Consider the following 21,616-nt stretch of genomic DNA (forward strand, 5'->3'; position numbering starts at 1 on the left):
AAAAGAAGAAAAAAATCATAATAAAAAAAATATTGATCAAAACAATTTGGATAATTTGATATGTTCATAAATTACAAGCTTGAAAATTATGGTGAGAAGGTTTTTCAGAGAACGACCTGCTCAAACTGGTTTACAGGATGAGACAATATGATGCGTGTCAGGAATCACACTGACGTATTTTACAGCTCTCTGTGTTTTTCTTGTTGTCTGGCGCTCTGTGAATAGTCGTGTTGCAGTAAAATCTCCGCCATCTGCTACGTTTAACAGCCCGGAGCAAACTCAGTATCCTACAGTGCAACTGCATTTGAATGTGCTCTTGTCTGGTTACTGCTGCAGTGAGAAAGTCTGACCTGCATGAGATCACGGTGTGAAACAAGGCTGAAATAACAACTGATAGGAAAAGTTGTGATTCAATAAGTCATTCGAATCAAGTTGATTTATACTGTCGCCTCACAGCAAGGAGGTTCTGGGTCCGAACCCCGGGCCGGGTGCTCTGGCTTCCTGCCACAGTCCAAAGACATGCACATTAGGTTAATTGGTGACTCTAAATTGCCCGTAGGAGTGAATGTGAGTGTGAGTGGCTGTTTGTGTGTCAGCCCTATGATAGGCTGGTGTCCTGTCCAGATGTACCCTGCCCTCGCCCAGTGTCAGCTGGGACTGGCAAAAATGCACAGTAAAAGTCCTCCCTCTGCCTCTGCAACTCTCCCATGCCTCCCTTACAGTTTGCAAAGCTCTGGTATGAGAACAGCACCAACAGACACACTCCAGCTTTGCAGAAGTATGTAAGAGTGGCGTCCGCCAACTCGTTTAACTCTTGGAAAGACGACCTTGTGATTCCTTTGCGATATGCCTTTTATATATATATATATATATATATATATATATATATATATATATATTTTATTTCTGTTTAGTGACTTAACTTCTCTCTGTCCAGTTCCCAGTGAAATGCCAGCAGAGAGGGTTTCATTACTTTGGGTCAGTCGTGTGGTTCCACATTCACACACACATGCTCACGCTGTATACACAAACCTAAACTCAGGCACAAACATACACACCAAAACACACAGACACACATACACTGTGGCAGCACTCTGCACAGGAGCCCTGCCCACACACACACACACAAGTAAACACGCCACAGAGGTGTATTTTGGCAGCGTCAGGCTTTGAGACCAACATGGCTCTTCTATCATTCACTCCCTCAGAAGTGTTTTTCATCCTCGTTTTCCCTCTGGAAAACAGAATTCATGACCCGTCACCTTTTTTGCTGACTGCACAGACCATCCGCTGCCTTGGTAAACGATTTCCCAGCTATTTTAGTTGCCTCACAAAACACTTGATGACACAAGTGGCATGAAAAGTATGCAATTCAATTTGTCAGTGGTTATTACTTCGTAGCGCAGGACAGTTACAGTTGTGTTTTGATTACGGGCATTTTCTGTCGAGCTGGCTGTCACTGTTTATTTCTTCCCTTTGGCGATCCATTAAATGTCCCCTCTTGTCTGATTAAATTTCGTCTCATTGCAAAGCTCACCTTTTAGCGAGGTGATCTTTTGTGCGGTGAGAGAAAGGAGGTGAGAAACGGGGTGGGGTGGGGGGGTGGGGGGTTTACAGAGGAAGATAAAGGGAGGAAGGGAAAGGTTACCTTCAGACTGGCAGCAGACTGAAGAATCTGTGTGAATGTGAGAGAAAATCCCATCTACTCCAGTGCCCCAGCTTCTCTTACAGCATGTGTGCATACAACATCGGTGTGTGTGTGTGTGTGTGTGTGTGTGTGTGTGTGTGTGTTTTTGAGAAGGCCACAGCGACAGCCAAAAAGGTCGTTTGCCCTTGAAAGAATGGCACAAGAGTAGATGAGTAGGAACCTTTTTACCATGTCCTATTTCACAGGACAAATAAAAGGGGAAAAAAAACACACTCAACCACACACACACACACACACACACACACACAATGACACGCGGTGCCCTGAATCTGTCAGGGCCTCGGTCCCCCTTCCTCCAGTCAGATAAGAATTTCCACAAAGGACTTGTCGCAATCTCACCTTCTTTTTTTTTTTTTTTTTCTTCCCGACTTATTCTTCCCATAATTCAGAGCATCTCTCAGCAGCACCTCGCAACTTCTCAAATGAACACGGGCAGGTTCAAATAAAATGAGCAAAACTCGTCTCTCCTCGGAGGCTTCTCCTCTGAGCTAGTTATATGTGTTTTCCTTTTCATTCTCCCTCACTCCCGCTGTCTTTCTCTCTGGCCCCTGTAACTCTTTCTTTTTTCTCTTTACTCATCATGCCCCTCAGTGGGGTTGCAGACTGTAAAAAAAACAAAAAAAGCCTTTCATGTTGAAAGAAATCCAACCTCTGGTTACTGAAACACAAACCATCAGCTGTCAAATGTTAAAATAAGACGCCAGCGACAGCTACACGTATATTTTTAACCTTCATTTTATCCAGGGAAGGATTTTGCTGAAGGTGTGCAAACCCTTCTGTGCTTTACTTTTGCACATTCACAGCGGGATCTGTCCACTACAACCTCAGTTTCCTACTGGTTGGCCACTGGATGGATCCCCAGCAGGGTGCACCGTCCTCAAAGCCACCTTGTTTTTCCCGAAGGCTTTAGTCATTCATTTTCCTTACCCAAATCTTCCCATTCAGTCCTGAGACTTGTGAGACCTCGTCAGAAAAGCAACGGCTTTGGTCGCTTGATCAGACACTTAACGCACAGTATGTCACGACCTCTGGGAGTGTGAATAATGATCATGGTCTTTGAAAGCGAAAGGCAGCAATAGCAGGAGGAAATGAAAACATCATCTCTATCATAAATATTGTTCTCACCAGCTCTGCAGAGATCTTGGAGTACACTTAAGTAGCTAAAAATAGTTGCAGCCGGGCAAATGGTCAGATGATCAGAAGAGCTGTAAACAAGCTGACAGTTTAGCCAGATTAGCTAGCACTGGATTTGGAGGTAAAAACAAAACTAAGTGCTCCCATAATGCTGGTGAAAATTCCACAGGAAAATGTGATGTGATTTTGATGGATCTGTATAAGAGAGAGAGCTTGAGTCACAATTGTACAATTCCACCTTATCTCTTCTAAACAAGTCTGGCCAGCATGGGTATTTATATAAGTGTCACGGCTCTGGCAGTGAACTAGTTTTCTCTGTGTGTTCCCCTGTGTGTCTGCGCCTCCCTGGTCAGCCCTTCACCTCCAGCTGAAGCGCTCCGGTCTTTCTTCCACTTACTGCCAGATTGTCAACCTCTGTATGTGGTAGCAACACTCTCTGCCTCTCAGTTGTAGTTATCTGAGTTTTTTTCCCTGCACATTCCCTTGTGTGCTTAGTTAACTCTGTTTCTCCTGTGCTCCAGGACTCCGGTCCCAGACCTATTCCGTTTCTCTCCAGCCAGCCTGCCCTCTCCTCCCTCGGCCCAGTCCTCTCCATTCATCTCCCCACAACCTTTTTTCACTATTAGAATACACTGAACGTGTCTGCTCCTGGGTCCAGATATTTTGAAACAAACATTACAATTAGTCCACGTTAAGAGTTTTTTTGGCCACTTGGTTGCAGCACAAACCAACAGTAAACACAACATTGACACATTATCACCTGATAAAACTGATGCTTGTTAGCAGTTGCAAACAGCTGCTTATTTACACATCAAGCTGACACAGCAACATTAGCCTTTATTTGGAGTCAGGTTTCAGGTAACCTGATGAGTGTAAGTCCAATATTTACTCTGCATTTAGCTGTTCCGTTTTGCACTCCACCAACTTCTGAACAAACTACCTTGAACAGCTAAATGCTTCATTATGTTCACCAGCCAGTTACAGGTTGTCTTCTTCACTGAAAACAGCTGCCTGCTGTGTCTGGGAACAATTCAGATGAGAGCTGTTTGACTGGAGCGAAACAGTAAAGCTTCAGGTAAAATAAAACAAAGAGCTGAAAGACGGTAAAATGCTCCATAGAGCTGAGGGGAGCTATAAACATCATGAGGTGATGATTCTCTGTCGGTTTGTCAATCCAACTAAAACCCTTCACATTAGACGTGGGCATTAATCTACTGTCAATGAGAAAAAGATAAAGTAATGCAGCTTTTACAACATCAATAGAAAGACATATATGTATGAATAGACACAAATTCAGTCTTGGTGGTGTGAACTGAGTCAAAGACGTGTCTGCAAACGCACCGATCCCCTTGAACGAAATGGCATGAAACACAACTGCTTGTTCTGCTAGTGATTTTATTTGGGACATTTTGCAGTGAATGGAATGACATTAAACGTAGTGTTTCACATCTCGAAGGCTGGGCTCATAGGAGACCACCGGACTCTCTCCCAGGGGAGGGGGGGGAGAAGCTGGGCAGGAGCCCTGAGGAAGAGAGGGAGATGTCCAACATGGACCAAAACACAGCACGGACGGTTCAGAAGCAATTCCGAACGAGTTAAAAGCAGTTTATAAACAGACAAAGTGATGTTCAGGACTGCATATTGCTAGCAGATCTATTTTCTGGCCTCAAGTGCGGCCGTGACTGGTTCTGCATTTGGGCTTTAGCAGGCAGCCGCTCTCCCCTCTTCCTGGTACTGTGTACCGCCACTGAATCTTTTAGTGGTAAGCAGGACCGGACTGCACCGGCATACTTTCACCCCCGCAAATATCTCCTTTCAGTGAAAGATCTGCACTGATTGTGAGGACCTTAACTGAATTCATGTAACGGTAACGGTCATGGGTGGTTTTGAAAGGTCATGATACACAACTGTTTTACTGTTTAGGTTGAAGGACTTGAATGTAATGTGTCTATTCTCCAGATATCTCAACATTCAGACTCTTTGTGTTATGTTAGCATGTCACCCATAGATACTGGCTTGCCACACGGCGCTGCCTCATATTATTTCATGTTCCAGCCGCCCCGCTGTTTCATAAGGGTTTTGGCTTAACTGGCAGAGGACACATGAGATGAAGCACCTGAGTGTGCTGAGCTTCACAGGGTGTTACTCTGCCCCACGATAGATAAGACTCCGTCTCCGCCAGCCTCCGTCGCCATGCGCTCATCCCTCAGTGAAAAAGATAGAAAAGGACGATTTCCTGGAAAATTTCAAAGCAGCAAACAGGATCAACAGCTTAGACGGCTTTTCACTTCTCAGCAAGTTCCTCGTGCCTAATGTTTAGGGGTCTTTTTTTAGACGGATACTGCTGTGAGGGTGTGTGTGTGTGTGTGTGTGTTTGTGTGGAGGAAAGGGTGGTCTTGCGAGGGAATTTATTCTCCTGTGTACTGGAGTGTAAAAGATGCCTGAGTGCTGTCTTTCACTTCATGTGATGTGCAGCAGCCAGATGAAGCAGGAAAATAAACCTCCCCTCACACACAGACACACACACACACACACACATGCACACACTGTAACTCTTGCCCTTTTACCATCACACACATTGTGACATTCATATAAATATACCCACTCAGTACATTATTACTTTAAAAAAGGCCATTACGTTACGCTCCTGCCGATGTCACTTTTATGGCCCCTGCTCTGCCGTATGAATGCAAATGAGACTGAGTGTATCCAGGGACACCGCTGACGCACAAAAACCAACAACCTGGAGATAAAAGCTTGCCAAAACCCAATGTGCACGAGCTGATTCCTCTTCCTGCCTCTAATTCCTCAGTCGCATCATTGTTTTCTTGATGAAGGTGAAATGAAACAGCACTTCAGCAGTTCTGCACCTTTGTAAGGGATTGAATTCATTTGCAACACCTGTTTTCCTGCAAGCATCAAATTCCACATCACTGCCAAAGGCCGTAAACCCATCGATCGGAAAAAAGAAAAGGAGGAAGGAAGAGGGTTGGAAGACACAGAGCTGTTTTCTGGCTGTTGACAGCTGCAGCAGTCAGGGTCAAACAGCTAAAAAACATGGCCTCAGCATCAAACACTCCTGCATGTCCTCAGCTGAATCCCAGTCCAAATAAACTGGTGGATAAAACTGGAGCCAGGGCGGGAATGGCAAAGTGTTTTGCTGACAGGGCCAAGGAACGCAGACCTCCAGCTGATATCAAAACCACTGTGCGTTGTTTGATGTTTTCTAAGCAGTTCTTCTGAAAATTTTCATTTTTGTGGCTCTGACTAGTTTTGGGTGATACTGGTATTTCCAGTTGTTTGAAGGACTTAATTTTCCTGGAGTTAATTTAAAATATGTTAAGTGACAGCAATACTCTGTACAATCGTCAGAGTCACTTACAGGAGCTTGGACTGAGGTCTTCTCTGTTGCAGGTGCATTTCGTTGTGTGGTTTAGGTCAGCAGGACAAAGTTATTTAAAGGAACAGTCTGACATTTTTGGAAACACTTGCCAAGAGTTAGATGACAGGATTGTCATCACTCTTCTATTTGTTTTAAAAATGAAGCGGTCAGTTAGCTTAGCTTTGCAGGAAGACAGAATAAACCACTAGCCTGCCGCTGTATAAAGGTAACGCAATCCGCCTACCAGCACCTCTAAAGTTCTTAATTAGCAGGTTATATATCTCATGTGTTTAACCTGTACAAACTAGTAGGCCCACCTTTGCTTATACAGGGGGTTATATGGACACACTGACTTTATCTTTGAATATATTAAAAAAACAACATACAATATATTAATTAAACAGCTGTAGAAGAGCTGATAAGCACATTTTGTTACCTTTGGAATCAACCAAGCTAGCTGTTTCTCCAATTTTCTAGTCTTTATGCTAAGCTAAAAGGTTGCTGGCTCTTGTGTCATATTTAGCATACAGACACAAAAGTGGTTTTCAACTTCTCATCTAACAAGAAGGCAAATAAGTGTATTTCCCAAAATGTTAAAAATGGTTTCTGAACAAGACCGACATATCTCACGGCAGAATGATCTGTAGGCACAGGTGTGATACTGTAAATGTTAAAAAAAAAAAAAGTGTGAAGACTGTGAGATGGGTGATGAGTTTTTCCAGTTGTGCACAAGAAAAAAAAAAAAGCACTGAAACCTTCAGATGAAGTTGGGTTTCTTGATGCACATGTCAGCTTCCACTACTCAAAAAAATTCATACTGGGTCATCCAGACCAGGATCCAGACATTAAATGGGTCAAGGAGATGAGTTGGCACGAAAGGCAAATGATAACTCAGCTTGATCCACCAGGAGAACTGTAAAACCAAGGTTGTGTGTAAAATGCAGAAGAAAGCATATGCAGTAAGCACATAATGCTGAACTCTCTGCTCTTCATGCTGAACGTGACTGTGACCTTACACAGACATGCAAAACAGTATAACATGAACAAAACTCAATGTAAAGTATAAAGCTTTAGATTAAACTGAAAATATGAAACCAGATATTAAATGCAGGCGTGATTACTCATGAAGTCATATTTTGTCATGTTTTCATTCTGGTCAGACAAGAAAAGATGACATGTTAATGGGTTTTATCTGAGATACAAATGCAACTAATTTTCGCAATCAGTTCTTTTTTTTTTTCTTCAATTAATCAGTTGAGTGCTGATTCTCTAAAATGGCAAATGTCAAAATGTCAAAAAATAATGTAAAAGAATGCTTGCTTTCTCCAATCAATAGCCAAAACCCAAAGTTATTCAATTCACTGTAATATTAAAGCAATGAAATCTTGCAAAGCATTTTTTGAAAAGAGTTAACAAAGACTATTTGGTATTTTTGTTTGCTAAATGGCTTAAATGATTAAAGTGGACACCATGGACAGTAAATATCAAAACTGATGCTACATCACCAGAGATATTGTGATATTGAGATATTGTCTTTATTAATCCATGCATTCTTCTTCCTTGTCAAATACCTGGCACCACCCACAATGCAACTCAATCACCAGCTGTTTGGTCAGAGTTTAGGGTGTGTTGTGCCAGCCCCAAGCAGACATGTAGTCTTCAGCCCCAACCAAAGCGGAGTCAAGTGACATTGCTGGAGGACATTTGTGAGACGTCACACTGCTCCCTCTGGAGCCACAAAAGACTTCAGACAACTCCTTTTCACATATGCAGTAGTCGACCAAGGGGTTTGCTCGCAACATAGGAACAAAACACCATCCCTCCAAAACAAAGAGGACTTTTTAATGGTGTCAGCCAAATGTTTACTAAGATATAAGCTCTCTATTTACATCTAAATAAAACCACACAGTTAAACAGGTCAGAGATGAAAAATAAACTTTAGGAAATTACTTGTCAACAGAAAAACTAACAATATTTTTGCATCAAACATCAACATTTTTATCAGTCTCGTTGGATAGTCTTACCAGTGTTGCAGTTCTCCTTTTCCCCGTTTTCACATTTGAAACTAAACTAGCACCTTAACCAGTACCAACCATCTAATGATGTAAAGCTGGTGACCAGGCTTGGATCTTCGTTATTTTAGAGGCAAGGCCATTTGGCCTTCAGGGTCTAAATTTAAAAAAAAAAGTTTTAAGATGCATTATGTTATCAATTTACCAGAATCTATAAATATGTAAATATATTTAATTTCAGAGAAACATATTACTCTCTGCAGATGAATATAAGACCTTAAACAGACATCAGTTAGAACAAATCTTACAACAGCTTTCGGGCCCATAAAGCAGCTGTTGCCTGTTTACATTCATCATGTAACTTACTGCCCTCTTGTGGTGGCAGCAGGGTATGGTCTCTGGAAGCTAGCTTGACCAGCTGTTGTATTTATTGTTTGTCATTTTCGTGGGCGTGACAGTGTCCAGTTGACAAAGGCTGGAGCATGTCAAGCACAGAGGACACCAGTCCCTCTGAGATCACTTATGATGGTGCAGCGTTATACGCAGGCGCAGACGTGTGTGGAAACTAAACCTGTGTATTAACGTTAAGAGGCAGCTGTAGCAAGTAAACAAGTAAATTATACGCATTTATCGCCTCTGTGTGAGATCTGCAGTAAGTTTGAGACAGAATATTGTTCCAGGAGCAGAGCAGCTCCTCTCAGGAATAGATCAGTACGTAGGTTGTGTGCATAGTGAGAGAGAGAGAGAGAGAGAGAGGGAGAGAGAGCGAGAGAGGTGATGCCGGCGACCAGAGCAGAGAAGTAACTAGTTAGTTAGCAGTTAGCAGCACAGTATATCCAGGCTGCAGGGATTTTTTTGGGGCATCACCTGCAGAGGAAGTGATGCCTTGGTCAGTTGTCTTAGAGACGTGGACTCTGGGAGGCACATTAGAACAATCTAATATAACTTCACTTCAAACATAGTGCAAAACCAAATCACTCAAATATTGTTAAGGACAAATCTGTCCTCCCAAACTACTGGTTGGGACATGTCCCTACTGTCTATGTGCAAACCTCCGGCCTTGGAATCTACTGTACGTCGTGAGTTAATTTGAACCACAGTGTGAATTGCATGTTTTGTCTAACATCAACAAAGGGTTAAACAAAAAAAAACTTGACTGTTGCTGCACGTGAAAGTTAAAATTCTGCTGTCATGACAGCACTGGTGTTTACCAATTCCTATAAGCATTCAGTGGAGCACGTCTGCAGCTGAGAAATGAAATCCTGCTGTTTGTTCTGCTTGTTATTTGGGCTGTGGGCTTCTCCTGTGTGCTGACCTGTTCTGACTTCTGGCTGTATGTGCTGCACACATTGAGCTGATGTTCTTCTTTTCTGGCTGTGCTTTGGGTTTCCTCCACTAGAGCTTGCTGTGAGGAGGCACCTATGCCCTGGCATGCCCAGAGCACTAGACACATCTATGTTGAAATTCAATATCACATTAATGCTTGGTGTGTGTGTGTGTGTGCGTGGGTTGAGAGTGACAGACCGGACATATAAGTCAAATCAAGTGAATCTATGAGGTTTGACACTTTTTTCAGAGATGTCCAGAAGGTTGAAGATTTGTCAAGCTGCGAGCGCCGTCTGTTGATGTGTGTGCGTCTGCATAAGTGTGTGTGTGTGTGTGTGTGTGTGTGTGTCATCTCTGGGACAAAGACAGATAATGAGAAACCCAAGTATCGAGCCGTGATCACATCCAGTCTCTGAGGATTACAACCATATCCTCACTGGCCACTTTATTTGGTTCTCCATTCCCTCTTTCTCTCTCTCTCTTTCCATGTCGCTCTCTCGATTCCTCTGTCGTCCTGCTTGACCTTGTATTATTATAATTACTCTCATTACTGTGCGACTTTAGAGACTTCCCGTAGCAGGTACTGTGCTAACTGCAGAGCCTCAGCTGACCTTGGACAGAGTCAGATGATGATGGCTCATTTAAACACAACAGTGACGCTCCTTGGTTGGTGTGTGGGAGGGAAGGAGGGGGAATGGGCTTGTGGGTTCGCTCTGGGAGCTGGTTTGTCTCCTACACAGGTAATTAATACGCTTATTAACTCCTCGGCTCATATCATAATCAAAACCACGAGAAGAGAGTGGTGGGGGTGGAATATCTTAACGGAATTCGCACAGCACTAACTCGCAGGGTTGAGCCTGATGGAAGACAGGAAACAAAAGTGCTTAAAGTTTGGAGGTGACTGAATCACTGAATCGTTTGATTGAGTGTGATGTGTTTCAGGCAGGTATATGTATGGGGGTCAATGGGGTATGGCGAGGTGTGGGCAGTTGCCATATCTCAGCCTGTAAGTGAGGACAAACTAGATTTCATAGTTTATGTGAGAGTGGAGAGCAGAAAATGGTCAGAAAATCTACTTGGAGGCCATGATCACATGGAGGAAATGAAGCAATTCTTGTCGTAATACATGTTAAAACATTATTACAACTAGGAATACAAAAAGAAATTAAAACATTAAGTCGTTGCACCTAAAACGTTGTCTGGGAGTTACGGTAGAAGCACTTAAAGGAGTAGAACTGTCAGCAGAATTTGAGGGTTTAAAGTGTAAGCATTGAAGCGTAACCATTGAAAACAGTTGAGGTGTCAGTTAGTGAGTAAGTTTTGAACGTAGTGTCTTCAGCTTCAGCCGTCATTGCATTTTTAAGACAAGAGGTTATAAAACGCCCTCTGAGCACTGCTACGTACATAGTCAGGGTCAACTGGAGGCTACCATGAGTCGCTATCGGAAAGTGACGAGATGGGCTGGGGCTAGCTGGTTAGCATGCTAACTTCAGTAGAAGAGAAGACGCGATACAAACAAGAGATAACAGTAGCGTTGCTTTCCACCGTTAACCTTGGCGAGTTAAAGAATGAAGTTTGGTGTTGAACCTACAATGTTTATTCTAGACTAGCAAGTAAAAAGCTGTTAATGCTAATGCTGGCTATGTAACAACAGCAAAACTCACAAAAAGCTCCTTTAAAGTTTAAGCACTAAAAGCACAGAAGTACTGAAAGAAGATAATGTGTTAGATATAGTACAGACAAGTAAGTGAGCTGATGTTTCAGCGGAAGTAAAACCAATAAAAGCAGTTAAAGTGTCAGGTGAAATGTACATGCACTAAATGCAGGTGAACTGTCAGTTAAAGGTTGGTTCATGTTCAGCTACTTTGTCAGGAACACAACAGAGCAACTGTTGTTTGGTGATGGTGTTTACAGAGCAGCCAAACAAACAAATAACGGAGGTGGTCAGTAATGATTACAACTGAGTAGTAGTTTTCCTGGTAACAGGGCTGGTTACCTGCTGAGATGCCAGATGAGTGCATCCTGTTCCCTGCAGTTCTTCAACAGGCAGCTTTCTGTGGCTGCTCCTCTCTGTGGCTGTATGTAACAGGACATGTTTTTTTAAGTGATCAATTTGTGATGAGCACTAACAGATACATTGTGCTTAATGAGAGTGTTTCACAATAAGAGCCACCCCATAAAGCTTTCATATAGCATAAAGAGAGTAAAAGTAACCAGTGACAATCTATGAGGAGGACATTATATTACATGTTACTATGGAGAAGTGGTTAATGAATGTAAATACTGCACATTGATTGGCTATTGCAAAAAGAAATCCAGACAAATAGTGTGAAGAATGACATTTGATTTGATGACAATCATAAAGAGTTTAATTTAAGAACAAGCACTTAAAGCTAGATGAATATGTGAATAAAAACATTGAATGGTGAGTTGATGAGAAAGTACCATTAACAAGTTGCGGGGTCAGATGATGAGTGAGAGATATAATCACCTTAACATTCAATAGAAGTGTAATAGCTGAAATCAATTACAAAGTGAATGTAAGTTCAAGATAAAAAGCATTTGAAATGTCAGTTGGCGTCTATGTGTTGAATGCAGCTGACTCACATGAAAGGAGCCAGTATTTTCTCAGAACTTATCAGTTGATTATGTACTTCATGTCTAATCATTTAATATACTCACTGTCATCTGTTATTTTTCCAATTTGTCTGGATTCTTCTTTGAGTGTGGATTACTCAGAGACCTTTCCAGTGAAAAGGCTTTACTGAAGTGCCATTTCTGTGTGAAGGAAGGTGAGGGGATTTAATTAATGTCTGGAGCACCACAAAACATTGCAAGAGCATTGCAAAAAAAAAAACCTTTCTTTAAAATTAATCTGAAGTTTGCCCTTGGCCGCAGAGGTTGGATGGTCTGCAGGTAGGTGAGCGAGTCCACTGAGAATGCAGAGTTTCAGACGCCTGGCGTGATGAGGTCTGATGTGGCCTTGGGCGTCTGAACCTGGATCCAGGTGTTGGTTGAGTCTGAACCCTCAGCTTGTATGCGAGTGTATTTTATTCAGGCATGTGCATGCATTGTTTGTGCTGCGTGTGTGTGCTTTTACTAAAGGCCAAGGCAGACAAATCAGACTCGACACTCAAGAAGGACCTCGTAACCTTGACGCAAGGAGGGGGGTCGAGCCTGCCAAACAATCAGATTACCTGAAACGACGGGGAGGAGGTTAGTTTCCTGATATGTGAAAAGACAAGAAAACTCCCGCAGGGCTTTGATTGATGGCCTCTTTGTTGAGCGTGTAAGCTAGAATCAACTCAAAAAAAAAAAAGATCACATATGATTTTGTTTATGCGTGCCTGGTGAGCCGAGCAGCAGGGTGAGAAACAAAACATTGCACTTGAAATTAGGAAGTGTGACATGATTTTTCCCCTGTGGAGCTGGTCGGGCTGAATGCAAAACAGCAAGTGCATATTATACATACAGTTAAAGTTCCTCTCCAGACATGTTGTTATTAATATGTAGTTTAACAAAGTTTTCACATTAAAAGTGGAAAAAAAAAAATGGAAAGCTGGGGCTGGAGGCACATCTACTCCTTCTTCCTCATTGAGAAATTCTGGATCAGGCCTTGCGCCCCGCCCACCACTGCCATTTGAGGTTGACAGGTGAAAGAACAGAGAATATCAAGATGGTTAGCGGAGAAAAAACGTCAATCATCCACACATGTTTTAGCTTCATGTGGCTTTCAGGCAGAACATGATTAGCGCTGCACTTGCACTATTTGGGGGAGTCATGGAGGACAGAGCAGATATAGTCGGATTCCAAACTTTTAGCAGAACACGTCACTACAAAGTTGGAAGCTCCTGCGATGTTTACAGTCCATCATTGTCAGCAACAAAGAAGTATCTTTCCCGTGCTAGAAGAAAGTGTTAGCACTAGTCATGCTAATAAGAAGAAGGGGAGCAGCAAGGGAGAGGTTGTGGGTGCCGTCAGGTATGGAGAGCAGCTTGAGGAATTGAAGTTTGTGAAGGAGCTCCATTTCCACAGGTCTACTTTCCAATTACTTTCCATGTCTGGCTGGATGGCTCGTTTCTATTGGCTGCGCAGGTGTTTGTCACAATGCAAAGTGGCATGAATACACTTTGCTCGATGACAAACCATGACAACCATGATGTCATGGTGCGGCACAAGCAACTGAAAATAATGGGTTTCATCCACTGCAGTTCCAAGGTGGAAATGTGCAGTCCTGGTGTTGACTGCTTATTCAAATTTGTATTTTATAAAAAACATCATATGGACACGTTAACAAAGTTAAACACTTGATTTTCATCGAAGAGGGTCTTTAACATACACAGCTTTAGCTTTGCCATGCAGCAGTGGAAAGACAAACAGCACATTACATGGCTGTGGAACAAGGACGATGCAGAAATGTTAAAGTCTAGGGAAAGAGCCAAATGTCACACGGTGCTTCTTCACTGCAGACAGCTGCAGAAAGCTGAGTCAGAACATGAATATTGTTCTAAGGGAATGAACAGGAAAATATCTCCTCCACGCAATTACATATTCCCATGAATAATTTTTAGTGATACATAGTGCAAAGAGGTGATAAATTGCATTTCTCTGCGTTTGTTGTGTGTGTGAAACGTTCAAAGCATGGGGTAATGATGCAGTGAGAGTTGGATGACTCTGGTGACTGTGATGGTGGCATTTTCTTTTCTTTTTTTTTTCTTTGCATTCAAAGCTGCGGTGCCTGTCGTTAGCTGGGTAGAACCAAACCCTCTCATTTCCACAGACGTGCACACAGACACACACATGCACACACATGCACTCTGTCTCTCTCTCATATACCTCAGAGGTTATGTTTGATCACACATCTTTGGCTCATGGGAACATGGTGTTTTTGTTTACTGTTTACATGAACACATGTGCGCGCACAGACGCACACACACACACACACATGTCAGCATGCATACAGCTGCACACACACTGATCAAAGGGAATCCTGAAAAGAAGCTCAAAGGCAGGATTTTTCTTCTCCTCTACTCTTTTTTTTACCTTAAAAGAATGGCAGCTTTGGAGAAGCACTATGATGAGAGAAATATCATTTACAATCATTAAAGACTGAATGTGGGATGAGTAACGGCTGTATTTTTCTAAATGCCCCGAGGGCAGAAAGCAGGTGAAGGGGGTGCATTTCTTTACAGAGCTTTAACGGCTAAGAAAGGCCTCTGATCTCCATCTGCAGCCAGCCTTTGAAGGCCTAAACGCATTTCTAATTACCAGAGCATAAAACCAAGTGGTAAATCCTCTATTGGTTTCAGAGATTATTTATAGTATTTGTGCTTTCTAGACACTATTCAGCAGAGACAGACAGGAGAGACCATGGTCTGACATATGAAATGGGCTGTGAGCTCTTTTTGATGTTGCTGTGTCACTGAGCAGCAGAGTTTCGGCCGTGACGGTCCACCTGTTGTCAGTAAGGGAAAGCTGAACTGACAGCCGAATGACGAGTTCATAAACTGGACACAAATAGGAAAGAGAATGATGTTCTCTGAAGATGATTAAAAGCACAAAATGAATACAAGTTATGACATAATTTATAGAAAAAATATGCATCTGTTTAAGCTGCTAATGATTTGGCTTCCTGGATTCATACTTAGTGATACTGAATGGTGAATTGGAAATTGTCCTGCTCGTTTAACGTTCCTTTCTCAACCTGTTTGCTCCAATTAACCCCGAATCCATTTCGGACTCAACATTTTAATCTAATCGTTTAAAATGTGCAACCCAACCTGCACCTGTAATCCGATGTGTTTTTGCTGGAACAGGCAGTATATGAAAATAATAGGGAGCCAGGGTACAGCAGCAACACACACAAAAAAAAAAAAAACAATAGAGTTGCAGCAACCTTGTGACTTAGGCTACATCCACAGTACAACATTTTAAATTTTTTAAAAATGAATCTCTTTTGCTATGTTTATGTCTCACATCCACACTACTCTGTTTTTGATTCCCTAATACGGAGGCTTTTGGAAATGCTTCACCTCCTTACTCTAGTTTGAAAACTCCGGGGTTGCATTCTAGTCCGGATGGGGAAAAAATGGAGACCTTCAGAAACGATGATGTAGACTGATGTTCACTTCCTGATTGGGTCCTATCAGCTTCAACTACCAGTGGTGAATGCAACATAGATAACAAATCACAAGTGTTACTGTTGTCTTTGCTAGCAACTGTTGTGCAGTTAAATTCTGCATTTTAATGCTGTTTCTCATTTGTAGTATTTTCTACAACTAACCAACTGCAGAGTAGACAATTTGCTTCCTGTTTACACTGGCACACACTTACCCAGCGTATGTCAATGATGTGATATGCATTTTCAGGTGTGGTAGTATGGACAGAGGTCATTTCCGATACTGAGCTAAATCGCTTGCCTGGACAGAGATGATTTTCATTTTAAAATGCCGTTTTAAAATAGTAGTAGTTGTAGTGTGGATGTAGCCTTAACACACCATTATACTCCCTCAGGACTGCTTGTCAGATGGTTGAATGGCTTTAACTTTCTGAAACCGACAATCTGACATCCACACCCTCTTCTTGTAGTGACTGGCCAGCTGTGCAGAGGTGAGAAAGTTAAGCAGGAATGGAGCCTCTCTCTCTAGCTTTCTCTTTTCATTTATTACACAACTATTTCTGCCACTTTTTGTGCACACAACTGAGTGCAACAATATGAATGCCTTCCAGGAGAGACTGAAATGATGCACTGTTATCCCCATATTTAAACAGTTATCCTGTCTAACCCCTAAAAATTATTTAACAATAACAAAACTAAACAATACAGTGATATGATTGCAGGAGCAAATGTGCAATTCACATCGTATCTATCTATCTACATCCAGAATAATCTTGTTTTTCTACCACCAAAAATGTATGCCATCAGATTAACTTAAATATGCCTTAATATACTTCACAAAGGGCCTTTAAGTATTGCAACTCCATTACTAAAAGAATAGAAATAAAACTGTTTTCATACAAGGAGAAGGAGACTAGTAAATTCCAGTTAAAATGTGTCTACAACACAATGAAATCTTCCCTCAGTCTATGTAAAAACCCTGCCTCAGACTCTAAATACCTCCCATGGCCTCTTTACTGTTTGCTTACTGAAGACATAGCACCAGGGCTGAATGCAAACAGTTACCTGAGTGATCTCCCAGACGTAGCGCTGGATATAAAAACTTAACGAGCCACAAGGTATTATGTGAAGATATATATGTGTCTATAAAGACCTTATTGGCTTTTCATTTGGGTCCGATGAAAGTGTGAAGGAGAGAGGGAAAGCCTCTGAGTCTAAAGCATGTTCTACATAAATCACACACAAGTGCCCACTTGAACACACACACACACACACACACACACACACACACACACACACAGACACGACAATAATAAAAGCACTCAGAGAAAATAACAAATGAAGTCTCTGAGTGTGAGTAAACAGATTCAGCTGTTCCTCTGTCCCCTGGGCTCAGAAGTGGCCCACTCACTTTCAGAAACAAATCACACCACTCAGACTCACAAGTGTTCAGGGCACTGGCCAGGTATGATTATGATGTAAGGTGCAGTATGCACCAGGAGATGTGCCCCTGTTAGATCACTGGGCCTGGTGCTAGACAAGCATGTGTTATGATGAGTTATTGTAAGTGACTTGTGGGTGAAAACCTGTGCAGCAGATGAAATGATGCTAAACTGAAGTAGTTCCTCACCATATTATTATATTTGTATCCCAGGAATTTACAGAAAATAAGATAAAACCACAAACAACTTTTACTTAAAGGTGCATTAATCAACTTTTGGCCACTCCTGGCAGAAGAACACCAAACATACTGTACTAGGCAATGCACAGTATCCAGCAAGACACAGAGCAACATTATCATCTCAGTAGAGTTGTGATACTGGCTATTAAACTATTTTCTCTCATTTCTCATTTGAGCTCTGGGTTGTTAGCTTTCTATATGCTAACATGACTTCACACTTTGTTTATCTTTTCTTTATTCAGGTTTTAGGATATCTTTGGTTCTACTGCATCAAAATTGATACTTACTGTGCGCTCAACTGTCCATCATGAGGTTTGTCAAAGCTAGTGACCCTCTTTACATTAGTCATTTGATTTGAAAATATTGTTTCTCACCTTCTTTGCCATGTAGATGTAGTTTTAGTTTTATTTGCCCAGATTTTGAAACATCCATCTGGGAGATTTCTGTGAACCACCTCAAGGAGGTGACGTTTGTTTGAGGTGCTCACAACATGGAAACATTACATTTAAAAAGAAAATCAAGAGCAATGCATACTTCCAGAAACAATGTCCTAATCCAAAGACCCCACTGTGAATAATTTTTCTTTGCAGATCATTAAAAAAAAAGCCCTCAGACAGATACCTCAAAACTTGGGCAAGTAACACTAAAACGATTGGCATGGTAAGATATTGTTAGTGTTAGCAAACAAGTGCCATATTTACATAGTCAACAGACAAAGAGCAACATTATCATCCTTTTGTATGTAATGTAATTATCAACACTCACTGGCCCTTTGTTGACCCTTGTATACATATTAAAAAATATTAATGCTATTCAATAGATATATTATTGAAAACTATATTGAGCAATAAAGAATTAGGATCTTCCTGTGACAATCACTATAGTGTATGCCAAAGTGGTGGCATAGAGAACTTGAGAAAATGCAACTGAGGAAGGATTGATGATGTTAGTGTCTAGGTTTTTTTTTTTTTGCTTACAAGGTTCAGGTCTGTTCCGAGAGCATATTTGTATTAGTCTCACCACACTTTGTTCTATATTTCAGAAGAGTATTTGGCCTTCACAGACCTGTGCCTCAATACATTCCTGTCTCTAAGCTCTGTGGGCACCTCCTTCCACCTCATGGCTTGGGTATTTCTATGATATGCATTGTCAGCTCTAAGACTTTATATTGACGTGTGTATGCCTTTCTAAATCGTGTCCTATAATATGAATTTACCATAGGCAGGCTCCAACCAAGATGTAGAAACTTCTCAAAGACGATCAGCAGCTAAATTTAAAATAAGTGTCATAGCAAAAGGGTCTGAATATTTATGTCAATGTGTTTTTCCTTTTTGATAAATTTGGAAAATTTCTAAAATCTTGTTTTGGTCTTTCACCTTTATGGGTTATTGAATGTAGGTCGATGAGGGCAAAATTTCTTCTTTTCATTTGCAACCGATTGCAACATGACAAAATGTGAAAAAATTGAAGGGGTCTGAATAATTTCCAAATTCACAATATACAAACAATCAATGATCAATGATCATCAACAAAATATCCACTATGTAGGCATGACAGCAACAGATAGAATGTCTGGGGGATGGGACGGAGGGAGAGCTTGTCTTCTGTAGTGATTGGGTGATGAGGGAGGGAGGGATGGATAGTGCAGGAGTGTGGGCATAGGAGTAGATGGAGGAAGAGGGAGGTGGGGGTAGGGTGGTGTTACAGACCTAAGCAGGTGTGACAGTTCTGAAAGCTTTCCTGGGGAAAAAAAGGTTTCTCTGGCCTTGTAGCGATGCTAAACTGAGCGTGACCCTCAGACTGAACTCAGCCATCTCTCTCGCATTCTTGCCTGAACCGCCCAAGAACAGGAAAACCCTCCACTGACTCTGTGTAGAGGATTTAAGCGTACAAATTCCTACTCTCCTTCTGTTTATCTCTCCATCACTTTCATTTTATCTCTATTTTCTGTTTACTACTGTGAACTGATATATGAGATTGCAGAAATATACTGTAGAGACGAAAGTCTATCAATTGAAATTGGAGATTATCTAATTTGTGCCTCCTCTGTTGCAATGGTTTCCACTATGATCACATTTAGTTGATATGTATTTATTTATATTTGTTTAACTGTAGATGTCTGAGCAGAAAAAAATAATTTGATTGTGGTGTGGGATGGCAGCCTTGGTCACTTGGTCCAACACTTTCACCCCCAGTCCAGACTGAAATATATCAACATCTATTTAATGGGTTGCTGTGAACTTTTGTGCAGATATTCATGGTCTAAAGAGGATGAATCCCAATCACTTTGATAATCCTGCAAATTTTTCAACAGCTCTAAAATGAGGTTGACATTTTTAGTTTTTCATTAAAAAGCCTTGAAAACTTAAATGAATTGCCATTCAACTTTGGACAGAGATTCATGGTCCCCAGAGGATGAGTATTACTGACTTTGGTGATCTCTTGACCTTTCCCGTAGCCCCATCACCAGCTCAAAATGTTCACATATCCAGTAAAATCACACCATGTAGATGGACTGGCAAAAATATTGTACAGACATTCATGTGAACTGTAATAACTTTGGTGAGCTCCTAACTTTTCATCAAACATTATGGCTGTATAACGTCAAAACTTTGGTTTATATTTATGACCAACCTGCAAAACAAATTACATTTGCATTAGCCTCAGCCATACTTTATTTTGACTGCTAATTAGCAAATGTTAGCATGCTAACAAACAAAACCAAGACAGTGAACATGGTAAACCTTATACCTGGTAAATACCACCATGTTAGCATCATCACTGTGAGCATGTTAGCATGCTGATATTAGCATTAGTTCAGAGCACCCCTTTGCCTACGTACAGCCACACAGATCTATACTGCCGTTGTAGACTCTATGTCTTGTTATGCTGCAGTTTGTAAAAATTTCAGTATAACCAAGGAACTGCTAAGAATTTCATTTGTTCACTTTTAGTGGAGTTTCAGAGTCCCAAGATGCTCTACATGCTGTTTTACCGGCTCCTCTGCCCTAACATGGATAAATCTGTACAGGAAAACTGAATCTTTGCCACTTTTGGAATCTTTGGGCCATGAAAAATGGTCAGATGCAAAGATCTGGAATCGCAGTGGCTTATATAAGCCTAACCCCAGTGTTTACCCCCATCCATCTGCCCCTGTTTACCCCAGATTGTGGCTCTGTATGTTAGGGGACAGGGGAAGTCCACACAAGCAGAAGGCAAGAGCGCGAGCTATCGGATTGGAACTCCTCCACCTGCCAAGAGAAGTAACTCTTCCTTTTATGAGCCAATTGAAATTCAGCTCACAGGCTATCCATTCTGTCAATGACAAGAGGAGTCAGGACAACCTTGCAACCCCCAACACTAATAACACTGTAATGGTCAGAGATAGATCACGTTGAACGCTGATAGTTAGAGCGGGTCTTCGGCCTCCCATAAGTGTTTATTGCAGACAATTTTTGCCTTCATTTGTTTTGAACAGATGCATGCCTGGGTACACCTGCGGTCGATTGTAATAGTCTTCACTCCGGCAGCGGACTGACAAATGACCTGCAGTTTTTGCTGTTTGTTCAAAGAGCATCCACCTGCAGATAATGCACACTACTGTATATGCTTAAGAACCCCATATACAGGAAATGGTCTGCTCTTGCTTTGTATGCATTAGGCCAGCACTAACCTCTGACCTCTTGTGCTCCACTCAGTGGCATGACAGGTTCATTACCACCGTCTGAATTGGAGGAATCAGTCCTTGAGAGGCCTGTCCCAGACACTCTCCTCACTGCGCGTTTCACTTGCACATAAGTGTTTTTAAATCAATAGAAGTGGAGAGGAAAATGGGGGATTAGACTAAGATCAGACTTCTGATGGACCCAATTTCAGCAGGATGTGGCCCTCTCTTTGTCATGATCAGCACTGCCACTAAGGGGCAGTAGAGAGCCTGGAATGAGAGTACCCACAACTTCAGGGGAAGCTGCCTGAACTGAAGTCATAATAACAAATTAGACATTGTAGATGTGTCATCGTCATTATCCTATTCACATGAGTTAAAGTATACTAGACCGGAAAACGTCTTGCACATAACAATTCATATATGGCAGTTAGAACAAGGCCCCTGTCTTTAGTTTCGTTTGTAATGCAAGATTTATTCTTTCCTACCTCCTTGAGTGACCTAATTTTATCTATCTATCTTTTTTAGTTTATGCCATAGATCTAGTCATTTAATTTTTGAGTATATGCTCTGTAATTTTCAAATTAAAAG

The sequence above is a fragment of the Trachinotus anak genome, unplaced genomic scaffold, assembly GCF_046630095.1.
Source record: "Trachinotus anak isolate AG129_WGS33_773 ecotype Australia unplaced genomic scaffold, CSIRO_AGI_Tana_v1 ptg000016l, whole genome shotgun sequence".
NCBI lineage: Eukaryota > Metazoa > Chordata > Actinopteri > Carangiformes > Carangidae > Trachinotus > Trachinotus anak.